The sequence below is a fragment of the Dermacentor andersoni genome, chromosome 11, assembly GCF_023375885.2.
Source record: "Dermacentor andersoni chromosome 11, qqDerAnde1_hic_scaffold, whole genome shotgun sequence".
Lineage (NCBI taxonomy): Eukaryota > Metazoa > Arthropoda > Arachnida > Ixodida > Ixodidae > Dermacentor > Dermacentor andersoni.
In genome coordinates this window covers 10,025,433-10,036,642 of record NC_092824.1, presented here as the reverse complement: position 1 = coordinate 10,036,642, position 11,210 = coordinate 10,025,433, and the positions used below count along the sequence as shown (strand labels likewise).

At 48.2% G+C, this 11,210-nt stretch overlaps 1 pseudogene; it reads left to right on the top strand.

The window, feature by feature from the left end:
* The first annotated feature begins 6,629 nt into the window (after nt 1-6,629).
* Nucleotides 6,630-8,374, top strand: LOC140214179 (uncharacterized; annotated as a pseudogene).
* Nucleotides 8,375-11,210: the final 2,836 nt, after the last annotated feature.

Here is an 11,210-nt window from a genome sequence, read left to right as displayed (position 1 = left end):
TTTTATATACAACAATAGTTAGGAGAAGCACTAGATTGAAAACTTTTCAGCAGTGAAGAAAAGCTTGGCGATTAAAAATTTTCCACTCCATTTTTTTATGAAATTCGCAATAACAAATGTTTCTACGTAATGAACCCATACTACATGTCGAACAGAACATATTACGCTAAAAAAATGTTCGACAAATAAGATTTCGCTCGTATCTATTTGCACGTTCTTTTTCTGCTTTAACGATTCGCGAGTGGAATCAGTTGGGTGAGAGTGCAGCGGATGTTGCCGCAAAATGTGTTTTCCTCACCCTTCCAATATGTATGCTTTTATTGAATGTTCAAGTGACAGCTGTGGCTCTCTGCTTCAAGTTTTCATTTGTGCTCTTGTTCCGACCACGGCACAATAATGTCCAACTAGGCGTGTAGGTTCTTGAATAAAGAAAGCAATTTCAGCGTTATCATGTTGTCGCAAGTAAATCGGGATTATGCCGTCGTTTCCATCTCATCGTCACCATTGCGCCGTCGTTATGCATTCATTCGTTTCATTGTCTGCATTCCAGCATCGTCCTCACGTCACCGTCATCGTACTTTTGTATTCATCCTATTCTCGTCATGCCGTCGTCGTCATACCGCCTTCGTCCCTCCATCGACGTCATTCTACCTTCGTCATTGCTTCGTCTTCATACAGTAATCGTCATGCGATCATGGTCAGGGCCGACGCTGGTGAGCGAGTGTCATTGCAAAGTTGGCCGATCTTGGATGCAGCGTATATTGCCGAAGCAACAGAAATCCCGGAATTAGGGTGTCTGTGAAGACGCCCCTATTCAAAATTAGCATGTCTTGAGAAATACTGTGTATGCCTACATTGCTTCAATGTTAATCGCCTGAACATCGACAGTCATCGTGAGATCGGTGCGGCCGGAATTATTACGCTGATGGAGAAAAAAAAAAGCCCTGCGGAAGACAATCCCAAGTCGGATAAAAGTCCGGGCCCGTAATAAAAAATTCCTCCTACGATAAAATTGCTTCTAACTGAAAATTCCAGCTAATTATGATGCTGCACATCTTATGAATGAAGCTCGCCAGTCAATGACAAGGAGCACTAAAGAATGAAACGCATTTTGAATTTGGCCCCAGCTAACACTGCAAGAAAGAGTGCAGGACTTAAGCGCCTGCTGTTCTGTCTCTGCTTGAAATTATGTGGGAAGCCGCATTTTCGTTTTATCAAAGTAAATATAAATGTGAGATACTAGCCAAGTTGACTTGGAGTGTCGCGCGTGCCTTTCCGTCTGATATCTGTATTAGAGAGAGTTATAACGATAGTGCAAGTTTTTGTGCTACCAATGTCGCTCCCAGTGGACAGTGCCTAATGGCTATCGTCGTCGACGTCAACGAGCATTGACGCTTGGCTGCCGAAACCGTTTGGCACCCTTGCCCCAAGTAATTGTCAGTTGCCTTGCTATGCTGCTGATGAGGGAAACTAGCGCAACAAAGGACAACACGCACATACAAGAGGAAGACGAGTGCTTGTTTCCGTGTTATGCATATTAGTGTGTGTGTGTGTGTTGTTTCTAGTTGCAATAATTTCCCTCATCAGTAATGCAATACAGAACTAGCCCAGCAAGTAATTCTTCTAGCCTTTCTATATAAGGTACAATTTCAGGACTAACTAGGCATCCTCCTGGCACGACGGCTTACAAAATTTTAAGCGGATCACATGAAATCAGCCATGTTGAGTAGTTCCGTCGCAGGCGCAATAAACTGTGGTGGACCTTTCACACGTGCGCACGTTGTTACTTTGAGAATGAAGTCACTCCATGCACATGTGCTCTTCAGGTCGCGTCGTCTGCTCCCTGCGCGACGCAGACGCCAAAAAAGCCTCGGCCAGTCGCGAGAGTCGTTGCGATACAGAGCGCTCGCTGTTCTTGGCGCGCTGTGGGAGGCGATGCGCGTCAGAAAATGTTTCTCGGGCACACATGTGCCGCAGCCTGCAATGTAAGCCAGACTTTCACGCGTTTCTCGTTCCGGGGCGGTGCTTCTTCCTCGCGGCGCCCACGCAGCCTGCCCTCCACCAGGGGGCGTTCCGTCTTCCGCGGCGCAAGGCGCCAGGTGTTGAAGCTTTGGCGCCGAAGAATAACGCGCGCTTCTGTGTGCAACATAAAGCGCCGCTTCAAATAGTAGACAGAAGGATCACGCCTACGACGTACGGAAACCTAGTGCCTCGTCGTAGTGTTGAGAAAGCTGAGCTTACAGCCAGACAGATTTAACGGCGGCAGCTGCTATGTGTGCTTTTCGCTCTGGATGTGGCAATGCACACGTTCCGCTCAACACACTAAACAGACATAAAAGAAGTATGAAATGCCCACACGAAGCTGCACAGTGGCCAGTTACCTATTGTGCTCGTCGTCACTTTCACCGCCCTACCAGGTATTGATGTCTTGTGGCACGTAAGGATTCTGCTGAGAGCAATTATCGAACAATTTTTTGAGAAACAAGCACGCGAATGAAGCGCGACATGTCAGCTTCTCCATTGAGCAACCGGCGCCGGCCGCGCCCTTTCCACATCATGCGGCTTGCACGTGTACTGACTGGCTTAGTGGGCAATGGAGTAGCACGCATCCCTGCGCGTATTAAAACGGCGGAAATCGCGACAGTAGCGGGTCGGGTACCCACGCCATTGTTTAAATTTAGAACATTCACTAGACCCACTTTCTCTTAGCCCGCTTTCGAAGTGCATTATAGCTTATGCGGATAATGTATGGCCTAAGGTGCACAAACAAAAATGTGAATGACAGCACATTGTGGCTATGAAGGACGCAACCAATGAAGCCCCAAAAGGCATAGCGGCAAGAAATTGTTGTTTTCAATTAAAATGTACACATAGTTACGCGTCAATTAGAGATCGGAAGTTATTAACGCTGTGCTTTCCCTATATTCCACGTGTGTTTGTAACTAACACAAGAAATCGAGATGTGATGACCAGCACTCCGACAAAGGCCCATTTCTCGGCACAACCGTCACTAAAGTCTTTCCTAATGTTACGTGGAAGCAGAGTAGGCTGGAAACTATTTATGATGCATATTTGCAAGTGTAGTAAGCACTGGTCAAAATTGAAGCCACCCAACATCAAGCAAGACACGCCGTCGTCATCTTCTCCAGTTCGCGCAGTTGCCGCTGCGGGTATGTCCCACTAATTCCAAGGCTCAACATCTACATCTTCTTCCAGTAGCCCGTGTAACCATACATATGTACTATGCTATGAGTGCTCACTGCGCAGCAGCGGCAACAGTGAGATGTGACGCCGCCGATGTTTGCTTCGAAATGGAGCTATAGATTGAGATCGACGGTGCGATGCTGGTGTGCCACAGGGAACGTGCATATCGCTGCACCATAGGGTTTCATAAAACAATTACTAGAGGGAACTCTGGCGCTAGTGTCTATGGGTGTTGCAATTGGAGCGGTTGTACCAGCATTGGAATTATCGGAAGTAGATGGATTTACCTAAACTTTGTGCTTACGGCTTCAAACAGCTTTGTGACTATGTAACTCATCATTTTCAACAACGTACTGCGTAAATAATAATGAAATAAGCATAATTAAAATTGTCCGACGGCAGGATTCGAACGCAATACCTCTAGTACAAGGGGCTGGTGCCACGGACGCATGGATCGCATGGATCGCATGGATTAAGCCACGGACGCATGGATCGAGAAGCGATGTGAAACGCCCTTATGAACTTATCGCAGCCATGCCATGCAGTGCCTTGAGACGCTTGGCGCGTTTCGATTTGGCCACCTCGACAAGCTCAATCGTTGCAATTAGTAATGATTGCGCGTGTTCGCAGCGTTTTCTGCGCTTCGAAGAGTATAGATTGCTCTGAAATTTACGACAATGAAGGCATATAAAGCGTAATAAACAAAGCCACAAGAACGTCTGAATCCCCAAGCACGAAGATCAGACAAATCAATGTACTTCCCATCCTTCTCATGGTGGGTAAACGACTGCAGCGCCAGAATTACCTCTAGTATACAGTATCGTAGGCATCTCTATGTACTACACACGCAAAAAAGAGACGCCGCGAACATGCACAGCGAGCACCGCGGCTCTGGTGGCTAGCATGGCCCGCACATACGCCGAGAAAGCGCGATCCTCTGCTGCTTGCGCTGCCATCAGCTTCACGATGCGTTCACGCGGGCGCTAGCGCTCATGTTTAGGGCCAGCTGAAGGAGTGTGTCGCGTGTGCAGTTTCCCGCGGCGTCTGGACAGTGCCTCTTTTTTCTTCGTAGCTGCCAGCGTGTTACCTGGCTTGATGTATTTCGCTGCTGACGCGCTAATGTGAGTGCTGAACTCGGCCAGACAGAAGGACTACAGCGCAAAGAAAGCGAGGCAGCATCACTGCTCCGCTCCCGCTTACACGTCCGGTTATGTGTCGTCGACGCAGCATTGTCAGCGTGTGTCTCTCGTTTCTGTGCCGAATGACCTGCGCGCTTCGAAGCTTGGCGACGAGCCGTGCCCCGTGCTGACAAATCTATGGACGCGAAGTCGGTGCTATGTGAGCGTCATTTCGACGAGCAATATATTGAGCGTGGTTTCACGCACGTGATAAATGGTGAAACTGTTCAGAGTCCGCGAAAGCGACCGGTGCTGGAACCCGACGTGGTTCCAACCTCATTTCCTAGTGTTCCCGCATGTCTATTGAAAGCGCCGAAGAAAAGAACATGGAGAACATCAGCGTGCGGCTTGGCTTCGAAGATCTGGCGGCGAGAACAAAGCGCGTCTGCTTGTGAAGAAGGAACTGACTCGCACAGTGCAGAAGGCGATCGCAACCAAGTACCTGGTTTGAACTCGCCAGCAATTCCTGATATTCGCAAATGTGGTCTTCCCAGCGCTTACTGGGCTAGGCACCTGATGGCTGGCGCAGACGTCACGGCGTTTATTGTGTGCGCTCTAGAAGGTGAGAACATATATTTTAAAAGTATGTGCTGATGACAACAAATGAGAGGACAGTGCAATCAACGGCCTCTCTGCAAACCGCTAAAATCAAAACCTTTCATATTACCGAGATTGAAATGGCAGGACAGTTGCTTCGCAAAAAGCACTATATGATCGCATGCAGAGTATGGACCATTTCGGAAATCGCAGCGCCGCGAGAAAACCTAGCGGGCGCGCGACGCATTATGGGAAAAGTGAGCGAGCGCCGACCAGCCGCCCGTCTTCGCTTCGTCCTGCGTTCGCATAGTCGCGGTGTGTGTGTGTGCGCGTGCTTCGTTTGGTTTGAGATTTCGTGTACGTTTTGGTGGTGGGCGGTTGCAGGTGCGTTATATTAACTGTTACGTGCCTGTGGGTTACTTAGTGACCTCAGTCACGACTGCGCGCGATGTCGTCGAAGTGCCGAGGCGGCGGCCAGACTTGTTGTGTGCCTGGTTGCGACAACGACGCGCTAAAAGACAAGAACGTTTCATTGCACGCGTTCCCTGCAAATGAAAAAGAAAAAAAGGAGTGGGTGAGAAGAGTCAACCGCCAAGGAAGTGCTGGTCGCTTCTCTTTGTGGCAGCCTTCTAAGCACCACCGGATATGCGGAGCTCACTTCAACGCAAGTGGACGCCGTGGTTACCTGGACCGGCTGCCAACAATTTTCCCCCATAAAGTCATCAGTCAACTATATCCTTCCTTTAATACCGGTAAGTATATATATTCAGACGGTTATTGCATGTTATCATAACTTCCAAATCTTTTCCAGTCGCGAAACGCAAGAAGACGAGCTCCCAAACTGCCTCTGCCAGCCCGGTGCTCCTTCTGAACGAGTTGGATATCGGCTGCGTAGTTGACGTGCCCCAATGCGATCAACGTAAGAGACGCTTTAACTTTGCCATCTTTTTTCTAAGGCTTCGGCTTTGTGTGTACGCATTTTCACGAAAGTGTATTATACGCAGCAAGCGACGTTGTTTCCCAGGAGCCCACCCAGCTGACCTTCGTTGCACCGGTTTCGCCTCGCACGGAAACGGAAGGTTAGTGAGAATTCAAAATTCGCGCTTTCTGCATTCCAGTATGAAAACTTATTTTTTGCATTTAACGGACCCCTATCGCGCCCACGGATGACAGGGTCCACGGGTGCTGTGGCAACTGGTATATTAATAGCGAGCGACTTCCTTATCCAGTGAAAACTGACGAAACTTTTTTCCCGCGAAGCCAGTTTTTCGCAAGCTTTGCAGCTAGCCATGGGAAGTCTGCATGTTAGGAGTGGCAGAACCTCATGTGTTCTGTGACATAAATGTCATCAGTGATTTGTACCCTCCATGTGTTATTACTTGAGCGAGTTTTCTGATAAACGTGGTACCTCTTCCACCAGTGCACGCATTGTGAAACTTACCCATTTCATTTCTTTCACCTCGATATTATTCCCTTTCTTTACCCCAGCTTGGAAAAATGACTCAAACGTCAGGCTATCCAAATGTAGTGCAAATTTGGCGGAACAATACACTGGTAGCACAATCTGCAATGTCGTCGAACTGCATGCGCAGGAGGGGCACAGACAGCTCATGATGTTTACGAGTATAACTGGATAGCATTAATCTGAGCTTGCTGGTTGGTAAGCTGCTTGCACAGGTGGATCAGCGGAGTGAAAGAGAGTTGGGCTCTATGGCTTTGGCATCCCTGTTCTTTGTTGTCTGTATATCAATGTAAGCCGAGAGCAAAGGTTCAGAACACACATTGTGGGCTGCAGTGACTATTTCAAACCCTGAAATCTGCATTAAAGCAGGGCCTAACCGTTCGCAAATCAACAAGCAGTTCATTTTTTTTAGGTGCCGACCACTCGTACTCCATGGGGCCTCCAGACGCAGCACCTGCTGCCACGCTAAGAAAAGTCAACTACCTTCTCGAAGTCTGTGGATAACTCGACCATGAAAATAGCTTGCTCCTCAAAGACAAATCTGTGCTCCAGAAAGAGGTTGAGGATCTGAAGGCTGAGTTGCACGATGTGAAAGTGGAGGCGCTCAAAGAGAAACTGAAACTAAAAGATCCTGTCTCCAAACTTCACGATTTTGTTTCAGATGAGAAACGACTCGTGTTTTATACGGGGTTTAACTCCTTCAAACAATTTGATGCGTTTGTGGAACATGTTGAAGGCATGTACGAGGCACTGAAAACGGGTGCTGGCAGGCCACCAGCACTGACAGTGAAAGAACAGCTCATTGCAGTGCTTTGCAGGCTCAGGGTTGGGTTACTGGAACAGGATTTGGCAAGTGTCTGTGTAGACCGTGAGTGCTATGTGCACATTTCGGGTTAATTTTTTTGTTTGAAATGCTAACCCAGATACCAATGTGGCCATCCCGTAATACAGTGAACCTGTTCATGCCAGACAATTTTAAAGGATTGTACCCATCTACACGCATTGTACTGGACTGCACAGAAATTTTTATCGAGAACCCGTCTGACTACAATACACAAAGCGACACTTTCAGCTCGTATAAAGGACACAACACCGCAAAAGGGCTCATTGGCATCACTCCGAACGGCTTCGTTTCTTTCGTGTCTAATCGTGCTCCTGGAAGACTTTCTGATCGAGAAATCACAAAACACAGTGGCCTGTATGAGTTGCTCGAGGAAGGGGACAGTGTAATGGCGGATAGAGGATTCCTCATTGAAGATTACCTCCGTCAGCTTGGAGTTGAATTAAACATGCCACCTATGTTGAATGGCCGCTCGCAGTTGTCACTGGTAGAGGAGTTAGCAACACGGCAGATAGCCAGTTTGCGAATCCATGTTGAGCGTGTCATCAGGGAAGTTAAAAACTTTAGAATACTTCGTGCTGTTTTTCCTAATGTTATGGCAGAGAAGCTGAACAAGATATGGAAAATTTTTTGCTATCTGAATAATTTCATGCATGAGCCCATTCTAAACCGATGAGCGATGGTGGTGTTTTTAATGTTTTGTACGTTGTGCATGATCTACTGTAATGCAGGGGTGCTCAGACGTTTTAGCCTTTTCAGTTGAAGAAAGACCAACCTTATTTGGCTAAAATGGAGTCGGCTCCTAACATGTTTCATTTCTGTTTTGGCCAGCTTCGGTCACGGAGCCTGTATTGAAAATATTTGCTTTAGGGGGGTTTAACGTCCCAAAGCGACTTACGCTATGAGGGACGCCGTAGTGAGGTGCCCCGGAGATTTCGACCACCTGGGGTTCTTCAGCGTGCACTGACATCGCACAGTACACGGGCCTTTAGAATTTCGCCTCCATCAAAATTCGACCGCTGCGACCGAGACTTGAAAAGGTGTTGGCCGGCATATGTAAAAGGGGTACGCAAGCTGCACAGCACCTGAACAAATACTTAAATTCAGTTATGACTGGCTGTATAGTGAGATAGCAGTAAGCAGCTAGAGCATTAGTCCAAATTAACTGGCTAAGGCGGATGAAGACATGCATGAATATAGGTGCTTGGCGATTCTAGGAAGTGTTCCAAGAAACCCAAGAGTTCCACAAAACGCAGTTTGAGAATCCCTGCTGCAGTGCAAGACATTGAACTTGTGTTAAAGTACACTACTTCATGTACAGCAGACTAGAGCAGCATTTCTTGCTCTGCTGAAGTAAGCCTAAAGTCACTGTACAGGCTACATAGCGCTGCAATGCCTTATTGATGTGTCGGTGTTGTCCAAATGATTGTAGCATAGAATGTGGCAGTACTATATCTGAGTCATGACTAACAACACCGAGCGCCCAGAGAAAATTAACCTCGGTTTCACCAAGCATGCAGTCAAAGAATTCGTTGAAACTCCTCCCCGATGCTTTAAGTGCCAACGCTTTGGGCATGTAGCCAAAGTTTGCATCAAAGATCAACGTTGCAAACGATGTGGTGGCGCCCACGATTACAAAGCCTGCAAGGCAGATTTTGCTTGCGCTAATTGTGGGGGCGACCATCCAGCGAGTTTCGGTGGCTGCCCCTTCCGTGTAAGCGCCTTACACCGTCGAGTGTCCTTCATTAGTGGTCCCAAACCACGACCTACTGAGAAGCCGACACCTGGAAGTGACAAGTTCCCTGCGTTAGAGTCGGAAGTTCGTGGCTTGGTAACAAGCGACGTCAGTGAGCGACCTGACCCTAGCAAGACGGCAAAGTCCTCTGTGAGTGAGTCGGTTGTTCGATCTGCTTCAACCAAAACTGTCCAAGTTCCTCAGCGACCAGATCACAACCAGACTCGAAGCCAAGGAGGACATTCCCTTGCCTCAAAAGAGACGAAGAAACCAGCTGCAGCGACGAAGAGTGAGTCCCAGTCCGCATCTTTTGTTGAAGTGGTGAGGCAGTGCGTTCAACAAAATAAGGAGCTCAAAAATCGAGATCTGTCCGACCTTCTGCGAGTTCTGTTTGAAGTCCTCCGCTCCTATGTTCAAGCGATGCAGGCTGGCACCCTGAAGACCTTTCTACAGCTCGTTCTTTCGTTTGAGTCCATGATTACCGCCTTTGCAGCGAACTTTGCCTTATAATATGGCTAGTTTTCTTCAACCTCGTGCAACCAAAAATCACCGAAAAGTGCCGTTTATTATGCAATGGAACTGCGCTGGGATTCTAAGTCGATTAGCAGAACTGAAATTATTTTTGAAAGAAACTTGTGTTCCAGTATTGGCGCTCTCGGAGGCTGGCCTACCAAGGGGGAGATCTTTGACTGGATATGTTGCGCACAAGAATTGCAGCATAAAGTCATTTCCCACAGGAAGTGCCGCCCTTTACGTACGAAGAGAGATTCCTCATGTGGCTGTGAACGTTACCGATCTTTGCACCGATAGCATTGAGGTAGCGGCTGTGAAGATACGGCTCGGCTTTCGAACTCTTTCAGTTGCATCCGTATACGTGTCTCCGCGGAAGAAGGTAGCAATGGATTTGTTTCTCCAGCAGCTTTGTGACCGTTGCCCAGCGCCCCGAATTATCTGCGGTGACTTCAACGCCCATCACTCGGTCTGGGGTGACAGGAACACAGACTCCCGCGGACGCGAACTGGTAGAAGTTATCGACAGTTTGGACCTGTGCGTGGCCAATGACGGAAGTCCCACTTTCTTCCGGCCTCCCGCCTCAGCCACATCTATAGACCTCACTCTGCATTCACCTGACATTCGTGTGAAGTGGTCAACTGCACCTGACCGCATGGGAAGTGATCACTACCCAATTTTTGTGTTTACTGCCGACTTCAATACGCGCGGCACTAAAAGAAGCCATGTTGTTAATTGGGACAAATACAGGGAGCAACTTGCACGTGTTTCTGGAGATGTGATAGAAAAAATGATTTATGGCAAGATGGCAGCTACCACGGCGGTCAAGTTGCCTAATCATTTTCCGACTCCAGATTTAAAACTCAGGAACCTTTGCGCAGCGCGCAGAAGGGCGGAGCGACAAATGATGCGGAAGAAGGACGACAGATCCTTGAAGACGACCTATAACAGGCTTAACTCTGCCATTCGTCGCCATACGAACAAGCTCTGTAGGTCGCAGTGGGCGTCCTTCTGCGCCAGCTTGTCTGTTTTTTCACCAATGACGAGAATTTGGCGAGTCATTGGCAGCCTTGCTGGTGATTCTCGTCCTCGTAAGCCTTTCGAAGCGCTTGCACTGCTAAAGCAGAAACCTCTCGCTTGCTTGGCAGAGGAATTTGCAGATGCATTTGTACGTGCAAGCTCAGGAATTCATCAGTGCGCTCGGCCTGCAACATCTACGTCTGTTATGGACGCCCCGTTCACACTTCGAGAGCTACAGACAGCACTCAGCAGCCTGCGGCGTCGATGTGCACCAGGTCCTGACGACATTACCAACCAGATGATGCAGAACCTACCTCTAGAACACCGGAAGATGCTCCTAAGCTTTCTCAATCGAGTATGGGAGACTGGCGACGTCCCTCCTTCATGGAAGGTGGCTTGTGTTGTCCCAGTGCTGAAACCCGGCAAAGAAATGACAGACTTGGCCTCGTATCGACCTGTATCATTGACGTCGTGTGTGGCTAAGCTCATGGAGAAGCTGGCAAGTAAGCGTTTATCATGGTGGCTTGAAGATAGAAGGGCTCTGCCAACATGCATGACTGGATTCCGCACAGGTCTAAGCGCGCAAGATAGCGTCTTGGACTTGATAAGCCACATTGAACATCAAAGAGCTTTCGGCCTCTCAACACTAGCTATTTTCCTAGACGTATCAAAGGCTTATGATAACGTACTTCAAAGTTCAGTACTAAATAGCTTGATGGACAT